Source organism: Papio anubis, chromosome 3, assembly GCF_008728515.1.
Source record: "Papio anubis isolate 15944 chromosome 3, Panubis1.0, whole genome shotgun sequence".
NCBI classification, from domain to species: Eukaryota; Metazoa; Chordata; class Mammalia; order Primates; family Cercopithecidae; genus Papio; species Papio anubis.
In genome coordinates, this window is record NC_044978.1 from 76,828,756 (window position 1) to 76,851,144 (window position 22,389).

The 22,389-nt window shown below is 41.2% G+C and overlaps 2 protein-coding genes across 14 annotated transcripts in view; one reads left to right on the forward strand and one right to left on the reverse strand.

Moving 5' to 3' along the window:
* Positions 1-5,830, reverse strand: part of ALPK1 (alpha kinase 1) — a 142,592-nt gene extending 136,762 nt beyond the window's left edge. For 4 of the 8 annotated variants that reach the window (XM_031664339.1, XM_031664333.1, XM_031664325.1 and 1 more), the window contains exon 1: positions 5,645-5,829. The gene's annotated coding sequence lies outside the window, so the exon portion shown is untranslated. Of the gene's footprint in view, positions 1-5,644 lie in introns of all 8 variants that reach the window. The other 4 variants (XM_031664348.1, XM_031664347.1, XM_031664338.1 and 1 more) reach the window with 2 other exon arrangements.
* Positions 1-22,389, forward strand: part of TIFA (TRAF interacting protein with forkhead associated domain) — a 30,615-nt gene that overhangs the window by 3,054 nt on the left and 5,172 nt on the right. Inside the window, exon 2 of one of the 6 annotated variants that reach the window (XM_031664352.1) lies at positions 2,404-2,478. The exons of 1 other annotated variant lie outside the window; for it this stretch is intronic. The gene's annotated coding sequence lies outside the window, so the exon portion shown is untranslated. Of the gene's footprint in view, positions 1-2,403; positions 2,479-3,861; positions 3,884-16,974; positions 17,238-18,322; positions 18,734-20,673; positions 21,488-22,389 lie in introns of those variants that run through there. 4 more of the 6 variants (XM_031664351.1, XM_003899102.4, XM_021938730.2 and 1 more) reach the window with 4 other exon arrangements.

The window sequence follows — 22,389 nt, forward strand, 5'->3', positions numbered from 1 at the left end:
AGAGAGAGAGAGAAAATAAAGTCTAAAAATCAGCCTTTGGGTTTGTCTCCTGGGAAGCCTCTGATACATGAATGTAAGTAAGTTCAGGGCAAATGCCAGATTGCAGGGAGGTAGAAGTAAAAGGTGAAGAAATGGAGCCAAGGAGTAGAGGTTTGTCTATGGAGAAGTGTGGCTGAAAGGCACAGGAGAGAAAGGGAAGTGGCCCAAGAGGGATGCAGCCACAAAAAGGGGTTCGTTTGTTTGTTTGCTTTTTTCAGGATACTCACACTTAAGCATGCTTACTAACACAGCAGAGGGCTGAGAAGGCAGCGTCCTCCAGAAAGAGGAAAAAGGAAGGGAACAGACTCCAGTTGTAAGGATTGGTTTGCTTTGCCTTGGGGAGGCAGGACACCCTTTTTACTGAAATAGACAGGAAAGAGGCAGAGGTGCCCTGGTTGTGTGAGGTTTTTAAGTAGAGGGCAGGGGAAGGGGAGGAAGGAAGTTGGTGGAGTTACCTGCTTTTAGGCTGAGAGTAAGAAGTGAGGTGGCAGAACTGAGGCTTGAGGAGAATGAAAAACTTTCAGAAGAGTCCCTGAGAGGAGTGGCCCGGGAAGCTGCCCATCCAGGTAGCACCAAGGGTCCAGCTGAGAGTGTGACCAAGAATTTTAGTGGCATTAATTGTGTGGCGTTTTCTCCAGAAGCCTTTAGGAGTCCAGATGGGGGAGCAGATAAGGCAGTGGGTGGATTAAGTAAGAGCTGGGGTTTTGTTGAATAGGCTGAGCAGAAAACCAAGGGAAAAATAGTAGCCATGGTGGTAGTCACTGTGATATTAACTACCCTTTATTAAGCACTTACGATTGTGCTTAATCATTATGCTTAAGGACTGAGGGGCCTGTGGGAACAGGTTAGTGATGGCTCAGAGGAACGGTGACTGGGAGAAATGAGGGCGGGGACCAGCACCTAGAGGTCTTGACAGATGGGCTAACGAAAGCAGAGATGAAGAACGAAGGCTGTTTTTTAGGGAGTTGGATACTGAAGTATAAAATTTGAGAGCTAGACCCTGTCTCAGGGACTGTAAGCTCCAGAATGTGAATCTGAGAGTCAGCGGTGAAGGAGGAGAAAGGTTTTCGAGTCACTTTTTGACTCACTCGAGTGAAAGAGGTCATCGAGTGAAGGTTCAGTTGTCATCAAAGACACTGGAATTGGATGATTGGAGGATATGGGGTGAAAATGCATCTATAAATCGATAGCTCACTCAGGCTCTAAAATGTGAGCCTAGTCCAGAGGTAGAACTTGCAGTGAGCCGTGAACACAATCACATCACTGCACTCCAGCCAGGGCAGCAGAGCGAGACCCTGTCTAATAAATAAATAAATAAAATGTGAGACTGCTGTTGCAGAATATATGGTATCTTCTATATCCCATGTATCAAATGCCCCAGAGCATTTCTCTTCCTACAAGTCTCTATCACAAGTGCTTGATGAACATTCTGGTGAGAACACGTGCTTGGGAATAAGGTGATCGGAGGTCACTTTACTGAGTGAAAATATATTCAAGGGATGTGCCCCAAGAAGGCCCCACAGAGAGCTAGAAAGAGCAGAAGGCTAGAAGGAGAGCCTAACCTTATCTACATAATGGTGCGGGAGTCTGTATAGCACCGAATTAACAGAGTAAGGGTGCTTCTAACAGCTGCTGAGCTGCCCTGGCAAGCTGTGCCTTCAGAAGCCTAAACCAAGTTTCTCATGTCCCAAGGAAGAGGGTAGGTTTAGAGTAACAGGAAATCTAGGCTCAAAGGGCTTCAAATGTTGCTTATTGAGTAACCTGCAATCTTTAGAAGTGTATGTCAAAACTAATACATTAATATCTCAAAAGAGATGTTACCACTTACAGTTTATTATCTTTCACAATAATTATTCGGGGCATGACCTCAGGGAAGAAAATTTCTTGGTAATGATATAGTTATCTTGGAAAATGATGACTGGTTGACCAGCAGTGTCCAAACTTTAATTAGAGCTGAAGTTATTGTGAAGAAATGCCAACTAAAAGGACACATGATGAGGTTCTAAAATTTTTTGTAGAAAAAAAGGTAATTATGAATGGACAAGGCTTTTGTTGGCAATTCTGCAGATATTTTGGGTGCATATTATGCACTGATGGAGAAAGCACCACAGTAACCAGATGTGCTGGGGTTAAAGTCAAAGTAGTGCTGGGTGAGCCAGTGACACAATGCACTTTGAGGTGCAGTAGGAGAATATACAAAGACATGACAAAATTGAATATAAGTACATTATGTGCAGATATAAATTACTAAATCCAAAATATGGAAATCCATAAGAACAAGAAATGGGTTAAGAAGTTATCTGCACACAGGTCAGGCCAAGTTTCCATTCCCCGTTCCCTGCCTTTTTTTTTTTTATCTTTAAGCCAAAAGAATTATTAGACCAAAGTAAAAGTTACAGTTGACAGAGAAGCAATCAACACAAGAAAAATGAACCAATAGTAAGTGTTTCGATTGGTATTTCCTTCTCTGTTCACTGACTTTGCTGCACCGGCTTGTTCCTAGCACTAAGACTCAGTCCTCTCTTCTTTCACGTAGCTGGTTATTTGTATGCCAAATAAAAAGAAGGAAAAACTTTTATCTTCCAAAGCTGCATAGTTTTATTTACTATATAATAATAGCAATATAGTTCTATTTAATAAATTACATTTGTTTTCTCAAAAAATGATGTAAGTATATTATATAATAATTTAAAAATCTTATGTAAGAATATCATGTTATGTAGAAAGAAATAGAGAGAAGGAAGGGAAAAAGACAATCTATCACTATAAGACAACAATCACTTTCAGACTATTTCTGAATTTATGTCTATACCATTTTATATAAATAGTTGTGTACATACAAGTTATTCAATCCTGAATCTGTTTTTCAATTAGTATTTTCTGTGCTGGTACTATCTTCTTATCCTATCATGTTTTTGGGTACTGTATCATTTGCTTAACCTCCCCCTTTTATGAGAATGATTGCAATTATTTGTTATTATAACTTTATGGTGAACATGTTTGCGAAATATTCCCTTATCTAGAATTATTTCCTCCTTAGGATGGACTCCCAGAAATGAAATTATTGCATATAGCCATTGGCACATAGTATGGTCCATTAATAGCCCTTGATCTAGAAAACGTTTAAAGTCCCCCCCACCCCTGAGTTCAGAAGTTCAGTGAAACAAGCAGAATGAACCTGTAGTATTCACGCTGAGACATTTCACCCTTTCTATCACTCTTATTTGAAAAAATATTGGCTATCTTCTGCATCCCTTCAATTATATAATAATTTACGAGGAAATATGGTTTATTAGACTATAGGTCTGATAAAGGTTCGATAAAACATTTCTCTGTCAAATATTTTGTACATCTACACTTAGGAAATTGAACAGATTGCACTATTAACTGAGTTCTGTAACCAAGGCCCAGTAAAGTTCAAAGATACTGCACTGGCTAAGAAAATACCCACTTCTCAAATGCATTAGTGTAGCATGTCTGAAACTTTAGCCATTTGCATGCCATCTTCATAACTTTTGCCAAATCTGCAGATTACCTGTAATATTATGTATTTAATCATTTCCTTAAAATCAATAGTAAATTAGCTCAACTTCTTACTTAACACTTTCCTAAACAATAGTTTTCGTTAAATTCTAGGTTTTATAAGCAAATTATGTTTTTCACTTATATTAAGCTAGCAAATAACTCAAAATTTTTAAGTTTAGACATGTACTGCCTAAAATCAGTAGCATGTATCCCATACTTAGGAAAAGTTGTATTTATATTTATCTGATATTTAAGTTATAATCATCTCTTCTTTTCTTCAGACATAGAAGAATGATAGCACCAGATAATATTCTTACCTGTAAGTTTGTAAAGTTTGTCTATCCCACAGTTCTCTCTATATAAAGCATATTACAACATTCTGCAAAAATAGTTGTCACCATCAATAACAAGAAACAAAGACTCCCCCATATAGAGAGGCGACAAATACAATACGAAATACAAAAAAACCACAAAAATGTGGAATGTATTTTCACCAAAAGTTTAAATGCTCATTCCTTTAAGAGTTCTTCAATCCACAGGCATTTAAAATTTCAAGAAAGAGAATCATTTACAATGAACAGTTTATGCCCAAATGCCATCATTCTCTGCAATAGATTAGAGAACAATAAAAGCAGTTCATGCCTCGTGTTCGTGGTAAAGGGATCAGTAAAATTGTTTGGGATAGGAGGTGCCATGGGACTTCAGAAATATCTTAAAATGCACAGGAAAACTGCAGGCTCTAAATCCAAACCTAGATCACATGGCACTTGCTGGGAGGAATTGTTACAGCTTAACACATCAACCAAGCTCATCACAGTATTATTTTATATGATAATGCCTAATATCCATCATCATTTACACATGCCTTTTCTTTAGAGCTTAAAATAGATTTTGAAAAGTTTAAAGTAATTATTGGCTTCCTACTCATGCAGATAGAGATGCTATACAATTTTGGTGTCTTCTTGGGGGAAGAATTTAAGGGATTCATCTCAGATTTAAAAGATCTTTGATATGGGGAATAAGTTATTTCTAAAATAATTTTAAGTATTTTGTTTCTCTTGAGGCTTGAGGTTGATAGGGTGGGAAGGAGGTGGGAAGAGAGAAGTAAATTATTTTGGTCACCAGACAAAGACTGGACTTGACATTGGTCTGGAGTCTAGAGTGTATCCCAAGTGCATAAATTATACCCCAATTCAAATGGATATTGTTTCTTATAAGAGAATTAGTAGCACAAAGTGAAAAGAAAGTAAAAGGGAGAGAGAGAGAGAGAGAGCGAGAGAGCGAGAAGTATATATTGCAAACAGAGATGCCATTATATTGCGACATAAAGTCCTCTGCTTCCTGATCCTGCCTCTGTTTGCACCCTCACCCACCCTCAAATCCCAAACCATCTTAAAGGTTTTAATTTGTGGCTTTCCAAAGTACTCTAAAGCACTCATTTCAAACACTAGAATTTTTTAATGAAAGGACTCTTCTAAATAGACATGCAAAGGAATTTAATTTTTCTAGATGCTTTATCTCTAAACAATGCTTCCACGCACTCAGAATTCCTGTCAATTCTCCCCATATCTGATGAGCAAGTCTCGTGCCCTATCTACCTGTTTCCTAGCAAAATTACTGATGCCGTCATAAAAGTGGTAGTTTCTATCATTACCTATGTATTCCAGGCCAAAGTCATAAGAGTTATTTTTTTTCAAATAAATAATCCTAACAATCCTTTAATTAAACATCTCAATTAAGTGAAAGTAAGACCAGAAGCTTAGTGATTTAAGAACCTTGTTATTAAAACCTTATGAAAAACTGGTTTGCTTTCTCCCCTTCATAACGACTACAGTTTACTATTGTAGGTAACTCTTCCCTTCTCTCCCTCCTCTTCCCCACTCCACCCCCTTCACCCCACCAACTCACCCTCCCCTTTCTGGAAAGTTTCTATTACAGAAGTGCCAAGGTTCTTAGAGCTCTAAAGTTATTAAAATGTAGACAAGATCAGCAGATGGAAACCGAGTCAACACTTAAGAAAAATACTTCCTCATATATTATGCCATCTACTATGTTTTGTCATTTAAAAGATGATACTCACTTTTATCTTGAAGAGGAAAAATACTTTAAGACCAGCAAATCTAACTCGGAGCAGAGTGAATTCTGGTACAGCCTCTTTGAAATACACTGTTTCTCATAAATGGCATCAGTTTCAGGAAGTAGGAATTAAAAAAAAAAAAAAAACAACAAATCCTGTGACTGTCTCAGAATATGGTTGTGTAATTCAATTCCGGGACTTTCAGCAATCTTGCACCATAAGACACACCCCTTTAGGAATTGCTTCAGCGAAAGGTATTCTGGGAACAGAAAAGTTCCTTCTCCTAATGAGAGTGAAAGAAAAACTTATTATTTAGACTAAGAATGGAGAGTCCTCTTAGAGCCGAGAAGAGAGAATGTCAGTAAGAAACAATGAAAGTGACATTGTTGAAATCTATTATGAAAAGACAGACGCACACTAAGGCTTCATTCTGTGCTCTGTCTTCGAAGTGAGCTTGCTATCACAGAGACACACGTATTACTAGGTTTATTTGGATTGGTAAAGAAAGTTAGGACTTTTTGGGTAGAATATCTGATTAGGCTGACTAGTTTGACAGTGAAGAGTGTCTTATTGAGTTACACAGTGGACATTGTCCTTCAGTGGAACAACTGAAATCTGCAACTCGAAATTTTGACCAAAAAAACAAAAGTGCATAAGATTTCTAAACGTCAAAATATATGTTATTGGAAAAGCGATTGACATGAACAATATTTTAATTTTCTCAATCCTTTTCGAGCCTGCTGGGTTAAAGAAGTTTCCTCTAGAGTGAAGGAATCAGTTTTATTAACAGTAATTTGATAAATTTTGGTAAGGCCTTTGGTATACTTCCTAGAAACTGACAGAGTAAAGGACTCCAAAAGCTGGGTCATAAATGCTTTGGCAAGTCAATGGTTTACAACAAAATAGGAGGAAATAATTGAATAGTCAGCTGCTAGATCAATTAAAACACTTTTTTTTTGTGATAGATCACTATGTAATGTTTAATATATGACCTTAGAAGTTTAAATAACCAAATGGCAATGCTATAACAAAATTCTATCTCTATTTATTTATGTAAACACAGTTCCTCTCCTCTTCCATGTGTATATTTTTGTGGAATGTTGTTTTGTTCTAACTACAAGTAATATTCATCCATGAACTAATTTTTTGAAACTCCACAAATCTTATTGAGAAATGCCTTTTGAATAAATTTTATCATTTAATATTCATCAAAACATATCATTTTATTTTTGTCTTTTTCATCAATTATGAATCAATACTTGTACAATTCAATTTTTAAGAACGTTTAATACTTAGAGTCTATGGTCACAGAAAATAGAAATGTTTAATTTCTTTTTTTCTTTTTTTTTTTGAGATGGAGTTTCACTCTTGTTGCCTAGGCTGGAGTGCAGTGGCACGATCTCAGCTCACTGCAGCCTCTGCCTCCTGGGTTCCAGCGATTCTCCTGCCTCAGCCTCCCAAGTTGCTGGTATCACAAGTGCCTGCCAGCATGCCCAGCCAATTTTTTGTAGTTTTAGTAGAAGCAAGGTTTCACCATGTTGGTCAGGCTGGTCTCGAACTCCTGACCTCAGGTGATCTGTCCGCCTCGGCCTCCCAAAGTGCTGGGATTACAGGCATGAGCCACCGCACCCGGCCAGAAAGGTTTAATTTCAATATATACTTTTTTTGAGAGACAGAGTGTTGCAGTGTTGCCCAGGCTGGAGTACAGTGGCATGATCTCCACTCACTGCAACCTCCTGCCTCCTGGGTTTAAGTGATTCTCCTGCCTCAGCTTCCCAAGTAGCTGGGACTACAGGCACCCACCACCACACCCTGCTAATTTTTGTATTTTAGTAGAGACAGGGTTTCACCATATTGGCCAGGCTGGTCTTGAACTTCTGACCCTGGGTGATCTGCCTGCCTTAGTATCCCAAAGTGCTGGGATTACAGGCTTAAGCCACTGCACCCGGCCTACATATTTTACCGTAAAGAAATACGACAGGCCGGGCGCCGTGGCTCACGCTTGTAATCCCGGCACTTTGGGAGGCCCAGGTGGGCGGATCACGAGGTCAGGAGATCGAGACCATCCTGGCTAACACGGTGAAACCCCATCTCTACTAAAAATACAAAAAATTAGCCGGACATGGTGGCGGGCGCCTGTAGTCCCAGCTACTTGGGAGGCTGAAGCAGGAGAATGGCGTGAACCCGGGAGGCGGAGCTTGCAGTGAGCCGAGATCGCGCCACAGCACTCCAGCCTAGGCGACAGAGCCAGACTCCGCCTCAAGAAAAAAAAAAAAAAAAAAAAAAAGAAATAGGACAAAAACTTTCAAGTATATAAACTCTTTTATACTGGGATAAACTTCTATGGATGAAGTGAAATGAAACAGAAGCTTAAGGAAATACAGGAATGGTATAAAATTTCCATTTGTTAAAAAAGATATTGTGCATGTGTCTTTATTTTTAAATTTTTTTTATTTTAAACTTTTTTGAGACAGGGCTGTCACCCGGGCTGGAATGCAGTGGCACAATCACAGCTCACTGCAGTCTTGACCTCCTGGGATCAAGTGATCCTCCTGCTTCAGCCTCCCAAGTAGCTCGGACCACAGGTGGACACCATCACACCTGGCTAATTTTCGTTTTTGTTTTTGTTTTTTGTTTTTTGTAAAGACAGTGTTTCTCCATGTTGCCCAGACTAGTCTCGAACTCCTGGGCTCAAATGATCTACCCGCCTGAGCCTCCCAAAGTGCTGGGACTATGGAAGTGAGCCACTGCGCCCAGCCTGTACATGTGTATTTAAGTGGGTGATGGGGAACATCAAATCACTAGGATATAAAATTTGTGTTGGATACATTTAAAAGAGTAACGCATGAGTTATGTTTATTCAACATCAGATTTAGACCCTTTGTATCTAAAGTTATAATGAAAGATGAATATCTACTTTATGTGAAGGAGTTAACTGTCTTTGCAAAATTCTATTTGGGGGTAGGAGAGCAAAAATGTTGGAAATACAGTGTTGAGGACAAAGGGCTGTACATTTCAGAGCCTAAAAAAGGGCACTGCACACTTGAGTATGGAGAGAGAGGCAACGACACCGATAGAAGAGGAGGGATCTCATACGAGACATTTAGCTTCCTTACAGTTTGGACAACAGTCAAGATTGTCTTCAACAGGGATTCCTGGTAAGAGCCTTAGAGTCACGTAAAACACAAAGACAAAATGTCTCATTTATAATCCAGTGGTGAGTTTTAGTAAGATTTCAAAGATGGAAGTTTCATTACACAAATTTCAACTATTTTAAGTGATTGAGATGTACACCTATATAAGGCATACATTATGACACACAGGAAAACTGGCTGCAGCATCATATTCATTTTGATTTTCTAGGTTTTATCATCTTGAATCTAAAGTATAAAATGCTGATACAAGCTGATATCATTCGTTCATCTCAATAACATGTTTAGAGAATCTTTTGTGTCAAGTGCTACACTGGTGCTACAGATTCAGACTGTGCACACAAGCAGTGCCCTTAAGGCAATCACAGTGATCGATGGGTTAGTAGCGATGTGGCCAGAGATTAGTCAGAAAAAATTGGCAAGAGTTGGCTCATAATAGGAGGTCTTTGTGTTTCATTTTAAGGAATTTGGATATTTATATTGAAAACATAGAAAATTTGGGCTGGGCATGGTGGCTCACGCCTGTAATCCCACCACTTTGAGAGGCTGAGGCGGGCGGATCACGAGGTCAGGAGTTCAAGACCAGCCTGGTCAAGATGGTGAAACCCCGTCTCTACTAAAAATACAAAAATTAGCCGGGCGTGGTGGCAGATGCCTGCAGTTATAGCAACTCGGAAGGCTGAGGCAAAGAATTGCCTGAACCCAGGAGGTGGAGGTTGCAGTGAGACGAGATTGCGTCACTGCACTCCAGCCTGGGCGACAGAGCAAGATTCCATCTAAAAAAAAAAAAAAAGAAAACAGAAAATTTCAAATAATGTAAAATCATAAAATTGTTTTAGAAAGAATAGTTACTGGTGTGGGAAGGTTGGCTTATGGAGCAAGGTTTATGCAAAGGAGGGATCCTGGTGGTGGATGGGTAAGGAGGCAAGACTGGAATTAGGAAAATGAGAAGAGTACTGCAGTATTCTAGAGAGAAGTGATGACTGAGCTTAATTAATGACAGTCACAATGGAATAAAAAGGAAGGGAAAGAAATATTTAGGAAATAGATTCACAGGCCTGGGTGAGAGACATAGAAATATGGGTAAATGACTTAGAGGCAGTCAAAAAACTAATTGTAGTTAGATGTTACCAAACGGGAATGTACAGGATAGAAAGAAGGCCACAGAGATGAAAGTTGGTAATACCGGCATTGATGCAGAAAAAGAGAGATCCGTAGAGGAGATGGGAAAAGAACGCCTAGAACAGTAATAGAAAAACCAAAACAAAGTATATCCTGAAAACAGGACTGACAAGAGAATTTGCAGGGCCTCTTGTTCAAAAATATTAAGCATTTCAGGTTGGTGATTGCCGATACAAGCATGGAACTCTAAGTGCAGGGCCCTGTGAATTGCACAGGTAACACACTCATGAAAGCCTGCTTAAAAGCCCAGTAGGTGGAAGTGACAGTGTCAATGAAGTGAAATTGGTCAACAAGAATAAATGTGCAGAGAAGTGAAGTAGGATGAGAAAAGTGTCCTATGGCTTGGCAAGTAGGTCAAGGATGGGTATAAAAAGAACAAATCAGTAAAGCAGTGGCAGAAAGCAGATGATGGAATATTTTAAAAATCCTAGGCCTGTGCAGTGACTCATGCCTATAATCCTAGCATTTTGGGAGGCTGAGGTGGGTGGATCACCTGAGGTCAGGAGTTCGAGAACAGCCTGACCAACACAGTGAAACCCCGTCTCTGCTAAAAATACAAAATTAGCTGGGGGTGGTGGTGGGCGCCTGTAGTCCCAACTACTCAGGAGGCTGAGGCAGGAGAATTGCTTGAACCCAGGAGATGGTGATTGCAGTGAGCCAAGATCACACCACTGCACTCCAGCCTGGGCAACAAGAGTGAGACTCCATCTCAAAAAAAAAAAAAAAACAAACAACAACAACAACAACAAAACAACGAAAAAACAAAACCTAGTAAGATGAATAAGTAGAGTCGGATGAGAATCTTCCAACTGAAGCCTAGATTAAGTAAAATATACAGGTGGTACGTACTTTGAGAAGGGGCTATATCCTTCCAAGGGTCCTTCAGCGTTGGAGGAAGGTGAGTTCAAGGTCACCTTAACCATTTTAATATGTAATAAACTTGAAGGCCCCAGATATCAGAGAATAGTGACATTTCTATGGGGATAGGAACTAGAATGCCATTCTGGAACTTTCTTTTCAGATTTACGTACCTAGTTGACAGCACAATGAGGATAAACACAAAGAGAGAATCAGAGAGATGGATGAAAAAAGAACTTAGTCCAGATATGGCACTTTTCTGAGCCAACTTTTGCTATTTTACTTTATGAGGAAATAAAATCATTGTGTTAAAAATGTTATCTTATGATCCCCCATTAGTGGTTTAAAATGTTGTTCCTTGTTGGGAAGCTAGTAATTCATAGCATGGTGGTTCACACCTGCAACCCTAGCACTTTGGGAGGCTGAGGCTGGTGGATCCCTTGAGTCCAGGAGTTTGAGAATAGCCTGGGGAACGTGGCAAAATCCCGTCTCTACAAAAAACACAAAAATTAGCCAGGCAGCTGTAGTCTCAGCTACTTAGGAGGCTGAGGTGGGAGGAGTCGAGGTGGCTGAGGCTGCGGCAAGCCATGATTGTGCCACTGCACTCCAGCCTGAGCGACAGAGAGAGACTCTGTTTTGAAAAATAAACTAAACTAAAATAAAAGTTAAGGGAAAAGTACTAACACTTGAAGTATAAAAATATAAATACTTAAATGTAACATTGAAGAAGGGGAGAGTTTTTTTTTGTTTGTTGATTTTTACTAAAAATTACACTGACAAGGAGTACTATTTGACAAAGTTTAGATTCAACAAGGAAAAAATCAAGTTACTCGGTTTGAGGGGAGTATATGACAGGTAGAAATAATGTACTCCCCCAGATCAACTCCTCCCATGCTTGCCTACATGGCCTCAAGCCCTCATAACGAGTGACTGGGGGGTTTAGGCCAGAATAAGTTGAGGACCCGCATAATTGACCGGGACCCTCTAACAAAAGCAACTATGTTAGCTTTTTAAATTGCTGCATAACAGGTTACTACAAAGTTAGCAGCTTAAAACAGCACTTATTAAACTATCTGTAAAATATTTATAAACGAAGGTGCATTTTACACATTATAAATGGTATCATAACTAAAGCATGGATGTTATATAAGTTTTTAAATAATTTAGAGGAAAAATAAAAGTTCTATGATATACAAAAAACCAAACAGCACTCATTTATCATTTCAAGGTTTCTGTCAGTCAGAAGTCGGCCCACTTATAACTGAGTGCTGCAGTTCTTATCTGAGGCTTGGGGTCCTTCAAGGTTTATTTGGGTTTTTGGCAGAATTGCAGTTATAGCACTGAGGCCCCCATTTTCTTGCTAGCTATTGACTGGGCCACTCTCAGCTCCTAAATGCCACTGGAATTTCCTTGCCATGTGGCCTTCATAGGCAGCTCCTGCATGGATATTTGCTCCTTCCAGGCCAGCAGGAACATGTGTTTTTGACTTCATGAAGGGTGCAGTCCTTTTACCTTTAATAGCTCACCTGATTAGGCCAGGTGCGGTGGCTCACGCCTGTAATCCCAGTACTTTGGGACACCAAGGCAGGAGGATCCCCTGAGATCAGGAGTTCAAGACCAGCCTGGCCAACATAGTGAAACCCCATCTTTACCAAAAAAATAAAAAAATTAGCCAGGCATGGTAGTATGCTCCTGTAGTTCCAGCTGAGGTGGGAGAATCGCTTGAACCCAGGAGGTGAAGGTTGTCGTGAACCGAGATCGCACCATTGCACTCTAGCCTGGACGACAGAATGAGACCCTGGCTCAAAAAAAGAAAAAAACAAAAACAAAACCACTCACTCACCTGATTAGGCCCAGCCCAGCTGGATCATCTCCCATTTTGTTAACTCAAAGATAACTGATTATAAACCTAATCACGATAGTGATATTACAACATATTTATAGGTTCTGCCTCTTTTCAAGAGGAGATTATACAGACTGTGTGTACCAGGGGGTGAAGACCTAGGGAACCATTTTGGAATTCTGCCTCCCACAGCACCTTTCCCACAACTGCCTCCAGGGTGGGACAGAAATGATGGCCCAAACAGGCTGACTCATTCCTCTCCCTGCATCCTCCAGGGGCCTTGTCTTTAGGGGATCCACTTTTCTCCTCACCATCTGGCTGTTTTCTTGAGAGCCTGAATTTTGCGGTAAACCTTCATCATATGAAAAATATTGAGGCTTTAAAGCCTTGAGACCTGTCTCTTGGGGAATTTCTCTTACTTGACTCTTCTTTAAAAAGCTGTGTGTGTGTGTAACTGTAGCACATGAAGATAATTACAAAAAGCCAAACTGCTGGAAAAAGGACACAGTGAGAACTCTCTGCCTGACTCCAGCCTTCTGTCCTGTGTCAGCCATGTTCTCCTCAGAATTAACCAACATTATCCATTCTATCTCCTTGGATAGCTCACATATTTATGTTTTTCCACAAATGCTAGCATTTTTGTTCTGTACTCTGTGTTTTCTTTAGTAGTGCATCCTTTACACATAGATTTAAATTATTCGTTTTGTTTATTTATTCTTTTTTTTTTTTTCCAGACAGAGCCTCGCTCTGTTGCCCAGGCTGGAGCGCAGTGGCATGATCTCTGCTCACTGCAACCTCCACCTCCCATGTTCAAGCAATTCTCATGTCTCAGCTTTCCGAGTAGCTGGGACTACAGGCACATGCCACCACTTATGGCTGATTTTTGCATTTTAGTAGAGACAGGGTTTCACCAGGTTGGCCCGACTGGCCTGAAACTCCTGGCCTCAAGTGGTCTGCCTGCCTCGGCCTCCCAAAGTGCTGGGATTACAGGCGTGAGCCACCGGGCTCGGCTTTAACTTGTTCATTTTAATTGTGGTTACTTGATTTCAAGAACAGGGAAGAGGAAGAGATTTGGGCTGCTGCCTGTCCCTCATTTTGGAACTAGTGGAAAACGATTTAGGTCAGCTATCTCAGGTGATTCTAAATGTTTTCACGTGTTAGCAGAGAGCATCCACCATGAGCCGGTGAGACACACTTGAGCTGAACTGCACAGAATTTGAACGTCAGCGCTGGACGGGAGAGTGAGACAAGCGTGGGTCTCAGGTGCTTAGAACGCCTTGGACAGAAAGCAAGGTCATATAATTCATTCAGCAGCAAGTAACACAAACATGCACCTCTTTTTTTTTTTTTTTTTACATGGTGTGATTGTATTACCACAAATTAGCTGCTTTTATTTTTTATTTTAAATAACATACAGTAGGCGTTTATGTACATCATCTTAATTATGGGGTAGCAAAAATATCTAAAACTCTTAAGATTCTTGCCACGGAAAAACTTTGTATTTCCAAACAACCAAGTAACTTAATTAGAAATTATATTGACCCATGTCATGGGGATGAGGGACGATGATAAGAGGAAGTGATGGCATGCCATCAGTTGAATAGGAGAGCCAAGATACATCTTTACTTTTTTTTTTAAACATTAATACAATTTAGAAATTTCAAATTGTTCAAAGCTGGATAGAAACATAATGGATTATGGGCATTTTATGTTATTTTCAAATTAAATGATGGGTCATTGGTAATTAAAACAGTAAATCCCTCCTTTCTGTATCAATAACACATGCCTACTGTTTTCTTCTATTTTGAATACAATCCTAGCCCAACTTTTAGGATAGTCATTTCCCTGAAGGGTTTCTTGTAATTTTTTCCTGAAAGCATTTATGTTACTTCCTATAACCCCAACACCATTCAGGGCATTTGGTTGTAGCAAGTGAGGTTAACCAAGTTTAAAATCCTGTTGAATTCACAGGAGAGTTTAACTGCATCTGTCTAAATTAAAAGATGTTGGCAGCCTATGAGCAGTTCTGTGTGCAAGACAAAGTTTCACACTTTAAGGTTATGTCAGAATCAGATAATGAATTTATCAAAATGACCCAATCACATTGAAACAAAAATATTTTTGTTTTTTGATTTTTCTTCTCAAAAAGAAAAACTGCAAAAAGAGGGCCTCAAATGTGATTTCCAGCTGCTCTGTTCTCATCAGCATATTTGTAATGGTGGCACATACTGGAAGCCTTACATTTCCTCAGTCTGATGTAACTTTGGCTGAAGTACTTTCAGACTTTAGTAATTTGCTTGTTTTAAGATAAGTAATAGCCTGAGATGAGGATATTTGTATAAACCCCTTCCTGAAACGTCTAGTACCTTTCATTGCATAATTAAAATTCCTACTGTGTTTCTTTAACAGTAAAGACATTTTCATTATCAAAGAATGATGTTCATGTTTTTCTAGAAGAGCTATCATTGCTCTATTTGTTTAAACTTCGATCTTGAATAAAAATAACAAAGGTAAAACCTATAGTAAAACTGTAAAATAATCTCTTCATTAAAAAAATAATCATTTTTAATGGTTTTATACAAACAGAAGCAATAATGAAGCCCATATTACAAATTACTTTGCCTAATTTAGATATGAGTGACTTAAAATTGCTTCTTTTGCAAATGTCCCCTGGTGATTTTCAGAAAACTTAATAAATTGAAAGTACAGCAATAAATAGTCACATTTCTTTGGGGCTCTGGCTTTATTCAAGCTTTTAGAAATTTTCTGGGCCTTTTGTCAGTTTTCAAATTAGAGATTGGAAACTCCAATTCTGATAATACTGTTCTACTGTATGAGTTCACTGACATAATCAGATAGTATATCTTATCTTCCATCTGCTCTCATGTTCACCAGCTGAGAGAAGGTACCCTGACCGTCTCTTCCAGAGAAGAAATAATAAATGTTGATGATTAACAAAATTGCAGCCCTTACGGGAATCTGCCTCACTTGTAAATGCACCCTTCTTTCTCCACAGTCACTGTACTTAATTATACCTAGCTCCTGACACAGTTCAAAACTTAACCGCACCCATAGAACCTCTTCATCAGGCAGACATCAATGTCATTTTATTGCCAGTGAAACAGATCCACAAACAAGCAACTCTCCTGAACTCAAGGACAGAACAGACAAGGGGCTTCCACTCATTTCCATCATCAGAATTTGGTTTCCCATGCGAAGAAGTAGGCCACTATGATCTCAGCCAGGTCAAGTTTTGTCCTCCTTCCTCTATCTATCCTCAGTCTTCTTTCTCCTTCTACAGCAAGGGCCCCCAACCTCTGTGCCATGGACCAGCAGTGGTCCATGGACTGTTAGGAACCCAGTGGCAAAGCAGGAGGTGAGCTCTGGGCCAGCAAGCGAAGCTTCATCTGTATTTACAGCTGTTAACCATCACCTGTGTTACTGCCTGAGCTCTGTTTCTTGTCAGATCACTGGGGCGTTAGATTCTTATAGGAGCAGGAACCCTGCACATGGGAGGGATCTAGGTTGCAGGCTTCTTATGAGAATCTAATGCCTGATGATCTGTCACTGTCTCCCATCACCCCCAAATGTGTGCGCCTAGTTGCATGAAAACAAGCTCAGGACTTCCACTGATTCTACATTATGGTGAGTTGTATAATTATCTCATTATATATTGCAATGCAATAATAATAGAAATAAAGTGCACAATAAATGAAATGGGCTTGAATCATCCTGAAATGATCTCCCGTGGTCCCCACCCCAGTCTGTGGAAAAAGTCTTCCGTGACACCAGTTTCCAAAGGGGACCGCTGGTCTCTACAGTGTCTGTCCTCTCTCTCTCTCTCTCTTTTTTAAACAGAGTCTCGCTCTGTTGCCCAGACTGGAGTGCAGTGGCGCCATCTTGGGCTCACTGCAACAGCGCCATCTCAGGCTCACTGCAACCTCTGCCTCCCCAATTCAAGCCATCCTCCTGCCTCAGCCTCCCAAGTAGTTGGGATTACAGGCACCCACCACCAAGCCTGGCTAATTTTTGTATTTTTAGTAGAGATGGAGTTTCATCATTTGGCCAGATTGGTCTCGAACTCCTGACCTCGTGCTGGAATTACAGATGTGAGCCACCGAGCCCAGGAATATCCTCTGTTGACACCTACTCCCCTTAGGTTCTTCACACTCAGAGAGGCGGCCAGGGAGCTGGGTGCTTCGGCGAAAGGCGCCAGCCGCCGGGTCACCTCCCAAGGAAGGAAGGGGCGGGAGCGCCAGTGGGGAGGGCGGAGCCCGAAAACCTCCGCGCCTTCGCTGCGGGCTTTACAAAGGCCCCGGGCGCGCGAAAGGACGTGCTCTGCCAGCCAGTGGGAGGGGAGGCCGCGCGCGCAGGAGGATCGGCGGCTCGCGGTCCGTGGTCCCTGGCTCGGTTCCCCGCATCCCGGGGCTCACACCTGCCCGCGCGGAGGAGCAGCGGCCGGGCGCCCTCCCCCAGCCTGCGCCCAGTCTCCTCGATTCCCCTCGCTCTGAGCCAGGCGAGCCGAACAACTCAGGAGAGTTCACGCACTCCCCAGCCCCAGGTATTTGCGGGGCGGCGGGCTAGGGGTGAGGTGGGGACTGGCCCTTTTCCGTTTATCCCGCAGAGACGGCAGCTTTGTCCAGGAGATTTTCGGGGTTTCGGATCGGAAGTCATCCCCCGCCGCTCCGGCTCAGCTGGCACACGCTCACCATATGCTAAGGAAAGCCTGCAAAAATTATAGACGGCACCTCCCTGTTTTATAAAATATGAGAATATTTACATAAATGAAGAAACGTTGGAGATGGGGGTGTTTTTTCTCTGTACTTTAGTGTTCTTTGCAACGTTTTTCTAATCAGAAAACAAAAACGAATGCCATTTATGCAGTATGGCTCCAGAGCAGTTGTGCGCGACGCCCCCCTTGCCAACTGCCACGGCCCTACGCTGTCGGCTCCACGCTGTCGGAGACCTTTCTGAGGGGCCCTGGGCTCCCTGGAGTGCCGAGGTCCTTGGTCCTTATCCTGAGTTCTTGTTTCAGTCTGGTTCATGAGATAAATATAGTAATCCGTTGTTTTCTGGGACTTTCCCCAGATTTCAGATTGAAAGGTGGAATTTCTCAAATCCTCTGAAGCCAAAATCCACAGACTGAGCCTCACTGCGGGTGTCCGCAGCCACCGGGAAGTGGGACTGTACCCCGGGTCAGGCCAATTAAGTAGAGTGGGATAAAGAAAATATTATGTCTGAAAGACACCGAGCTTTCTTAAGGGTTTCCTCCTGCTGTGTTTGGTTTTCACATTTTTTTTTTTTTTTTGATTCTTTGTTTTTGCAAGCAAGACCTGTGGCTTTAGTATTAATTCTGCCAAACAGCTGTGCCAGAGTTCACAAATATCTTCAGAGCCACACTTCAGGGTGATCCTGTTGAGCAGGGTTAGGCAGGAGGATTACTTGGTCCTTTGCTTCCAAGTTTCTGTTCCCCTCCTGTGTGCTCAGTGTTCGTTGTTCATTAGGGAGAAAAGCCTTGAAACTTCCTACTTGCAAACACCCAAAGACATACTCTTTCTTGAGAATATATTCAGGGGGAACTGGGGAGGAGAGGGGGCTGGGGGGAAATGAAAGTAAAAATTTTCATCATCCAGAGCAGACCCCATTAGCATAGTCAACCCTGTTTTAAAAAACAGACTTCTTAAAGCCTGAGAAATCTTGTTGGCATGCATGACCACCCAGGGGCGCCAAGCTTTCTGTTAAACCGCTTAGACACCTGGGTCCTTTTAGCGAAAATATTTCTATATATCTTTTTGTTTATGACATTTTAAGGCCGAACACCCTTCGGCAAGGTGAGGGTAGTACATCTCTTCACTGACTTTGCAGGACCTTGTGTGGGGGTGTGTGTGTGTGGGTATGTGTGTGTACGTGTGTGTGTGTTGCAGGGAGGGTAGTAGAGGTGGAGGTACTGTTTTTGCACATAACACCTCTACACGTATCCATTCTTCTTTCCCCAAAGAGGAGTCAGAAGCCTTGCCCTCGATCTAACCCTTCTCTTCCCAAGTCTAAGCCTCCCAGGTAAGTGTATATATACATCCTGTTGTCCAGCACAGAAGAGCTGGACACTCAAGAATGCAGCTTCCATGCCTTCCGTATTCAGCTTTCAGAGACAGAGTTTCCAATGGCAGTGCTTATTTTTATTTCTATATTTATTGTATTTCCTTTGTTAACACAGATATTACTGTTTGTCAGATATTAATCAGTGTTTTACAAGTTTTCCATGTCAGATATCACAGTTTACCCCTTTAATGATACTTTGCTAGTCTCCAACCACTGTCAATTCCATAAACATCAGAGGGTTGGTGATGTTGTAAAGAAAATATTTGTTAAGTGTTTGAATAGATATTGAAGTGCACATGGTATAAAATTCCAAATGTATAGAGTGTGCAGTGGAGAGTAAGTCTCCTTCCTATCTCGGGCCCCCAGTTTTTGTCTCCAGAGGTAACCATTGTTATCACTATATAAAATCATTGTTCCCCTGTTTCTTTGATAACATGACTAACAGATTTCAAAATGCTGTTTTGAGCAAATGTGCACCCGTGGTTTTTAAACATCTAACAATTTTAAGTATATTATTTTAGTTGTCAGCTTCTGTCTTTTCCTGTTTTTCTGCTGACCACTCTGAAATGTCAGAGTGTTCAGGCCACTTTGTAGAGAGACCTTGTGGCTTTGGAGATAAACAAATAGATTCATTTCTAAGTTCCTTGAGGTAAGAGATCAACATGGTCTCTAAACAACCCGCCACAATTACTGATGAGTACTAGGTCCATGTTAATATTATACACCCAGGCTTAAGGATAACTGATATTCACAGTAACCTGGTGCTTCAGAGCCTGCTCCTCCTATGAGGTAGCACTAATGGCTTATTTTCCTCCCCAGTATTAGATTCTTGTTTGGTGCCTTGCTGGTTGTAGCCCACACACCTTTATGTCCCCTTTCTCTACATGTTAACTGCTAAGGTTTGTGAAGTAACTGGTAACCGGGCAGGCAGTGTTTGTAATGGTTAAGAGAGGATGCGTTCGAGTTTGAGTTCTGTCTTTGACATTGGATTTGTGATCTGGGCTAGTTTTTAAACCCTCTGAGATTCAGCTCCCTCATCAGTGAAGCAGTGATTCACAGGGTTATTTTGAAGATGAGATGACCTGTTGTCACCAAAAAGCAGATTAGTGGCCCACTGCATGCAGAGTCCAATTAACAAGAGTGCGGTCTGGTACAAAAAAAAGTGAATTCCTAAGCTAGCTTGGGGAAGGGGGCACAAAACGTCCTGCCTTTATCCACACCCAGAATGTGCTGCTTCACTTTTGGAGCAGAAAGTGGACACTTTTATAAAGTAGGGTGGGAAGTGAGCCAGAGCAGGGGGTCCCCTGCTTCCCTTGTGTTTTACCAGACAGTTGAGTTGGCACCTTCCTGGGCAGAAATATAAGTTATATAAGTGGCCAAGCAGGCACACTCTCACCATGCCCTCCTAGTAGGTGTGAGTTCAGAGGGCACCCCCTGGAAGTGAGAGTTCTGTGGGGACATGCTTTGGTCTGCAAATTGCCAACTATCCAGGAGAGATCAAAGTCAACGTCGTCATGGTTAGATATACTTGCCCTGTAGGGAATGTCTGGTCAGGAGAAGTGAAAGGTTACGTTTGCATTTCTGAAGGTCTATGTAGGAAGCAGGGCACAGGGGGAAGGGGAAAAGAGAAAATAATTTAAAAAATTAAACTATGACTTAGAAAAGTGGATGTACTTGGTTACAGTGTGTCAGGGACTTAGCAGTCTGCCTGGCATATGAAAGGCATGAAATAAGTAATAGCCCTTATTCCTGTCTGTATTAGTTTGTTCTCACACTGCTAATAAAGACATACCTGAGACTGGGTAATTTATACAGGAAAGAGATTTAATGGACTCACAGTTCCGCATGGCTGGGGAGGCCTCACAATCATGGCAGAAGGCAAGGAAGAGCAAGTCATGTCTTACATGGATGGCAGCAGGCAAAGAGAGGGCTTGTGCAGGGCAACTCCCCCATATGAAACCATCAGATCTCGTGAGACTTATCACAAGAACAGCATGGGAAAGACCACCCCCATGATTCAATTACCTCCCATCAGGTACCTTCCCCAACATGTGGGAATCGTGGGAGCTATAATTCAAGATGAGATTGGGGTGGGGACACAGCCAAACCATATCACTGTCAGAGTTTGCTGTGGTTTTACACCTTCATAAGATAGGTGAATGCATCCATCAGCTCAGGGTCTGATATGGTGCAGTCACAAATGACCTCAAAAATTCCAGTGGCTTATTGGAAGAAGGGTTGATTTTTTTGCTAATATTACCTGTCCTTTATGTATCTGTCTTTGGCTCTTCCCTCTGGGACCCAGACTGAGCTGCTCCTTGTGGGAACTGCTGATGTTTTGACAAAAGAAAGCAGGAAGGTGGAACTACACAGTGGCTTTTAAGCTTCTGATTAGAAGTAAGTTTCTGCTTCTCTTCCATTCATGTTTCATTGACATGGTTGTTAATGAAGTAGATCACCATTTTAAAGGGGCAGAACTGGTAGGGATAGGCCTGCAAGGATGGGGTGGCAAATATTTGACACTAATGCAGTCTGCCTCAGTGTTTGTTGGAGGGAGTCACAATTGTGAACCCAGAGATTCATCAAATCCAGAGAATTGATCTATACCAAGACACTCATAGCCACTGATGTATAAACCAGAATGCCATTTTTTTCTCCCTAACAGTGGATAATATATCTGCCCTGGGGACTGAGTATGAGAACCTATATGGGGTAAGCTTTTCTTGTGGTGGATTTGCTCAGAAGACTGAATTATAAAGTAATAGCTTATGTAGAGCATACAAAAACAAAATTTGGATATTACCAAAAGACTATTTAGATCCAGAATACACCATGGTTGTTAATCCAGTTCTCCTTTTGCAATTCTTATTGCCTGAAGTCCAAGAATGAACTAGATTGATGGCAGCATATTGTAAATAAAGCTGGAGATCACTTACAGATTTCTGACGCTTCTTTTCAGGCTCTTCTTAATAGCAAATGCTTTTCTTGTCGACTGCTAATGCATCATTCCATGACTTATAATTATTCTTTTATGCTGTCTGCTTCCTGAATAATGAGACTTTATTATCATAATTACAGTGTCTTCAAATCACAGTGTAAGATGGATTAACCAGTTCTACCCATTGTGTGTTAATTCTTGCTGACTTTGGTTTCATAGTAAGTTTTACCACCCCGGCACAGGACTTTGAGGATTTTTCTCAGTTTTTCTGCTTATAGCTGGACATCTGTGGCCTGCTTGGGTAGAGCAATATGATGCAATAATGTTCAAAAATATATTATGAAAATAAAATTGAAGATGCATTTTCAAATCAATAGAAAAGAAATATTGCTTACCTATGTCGTTTGTTGGATAACTGAATAAATTGAGAGTTTGATTTCCAGCAGCAAAACTTTGCAAAACGGAAGGAAAGATTGTATTTTAAAAGTAAATAGCAGGACTGAGAATGGTGGCTCATGCCTGTAATCCTAACACTTTGAGAGACAGAGGTGGCTGGATTGCCTAAGCTCAGGAGTTCGAGAGCAGCCTGGGCATCACGGTGAAACCCCATCTCTACTAAAATATGAAAAATTAGCTGGGAGTGGTGGCGCACGCTTGTAGTCCCACCTACTCGGGA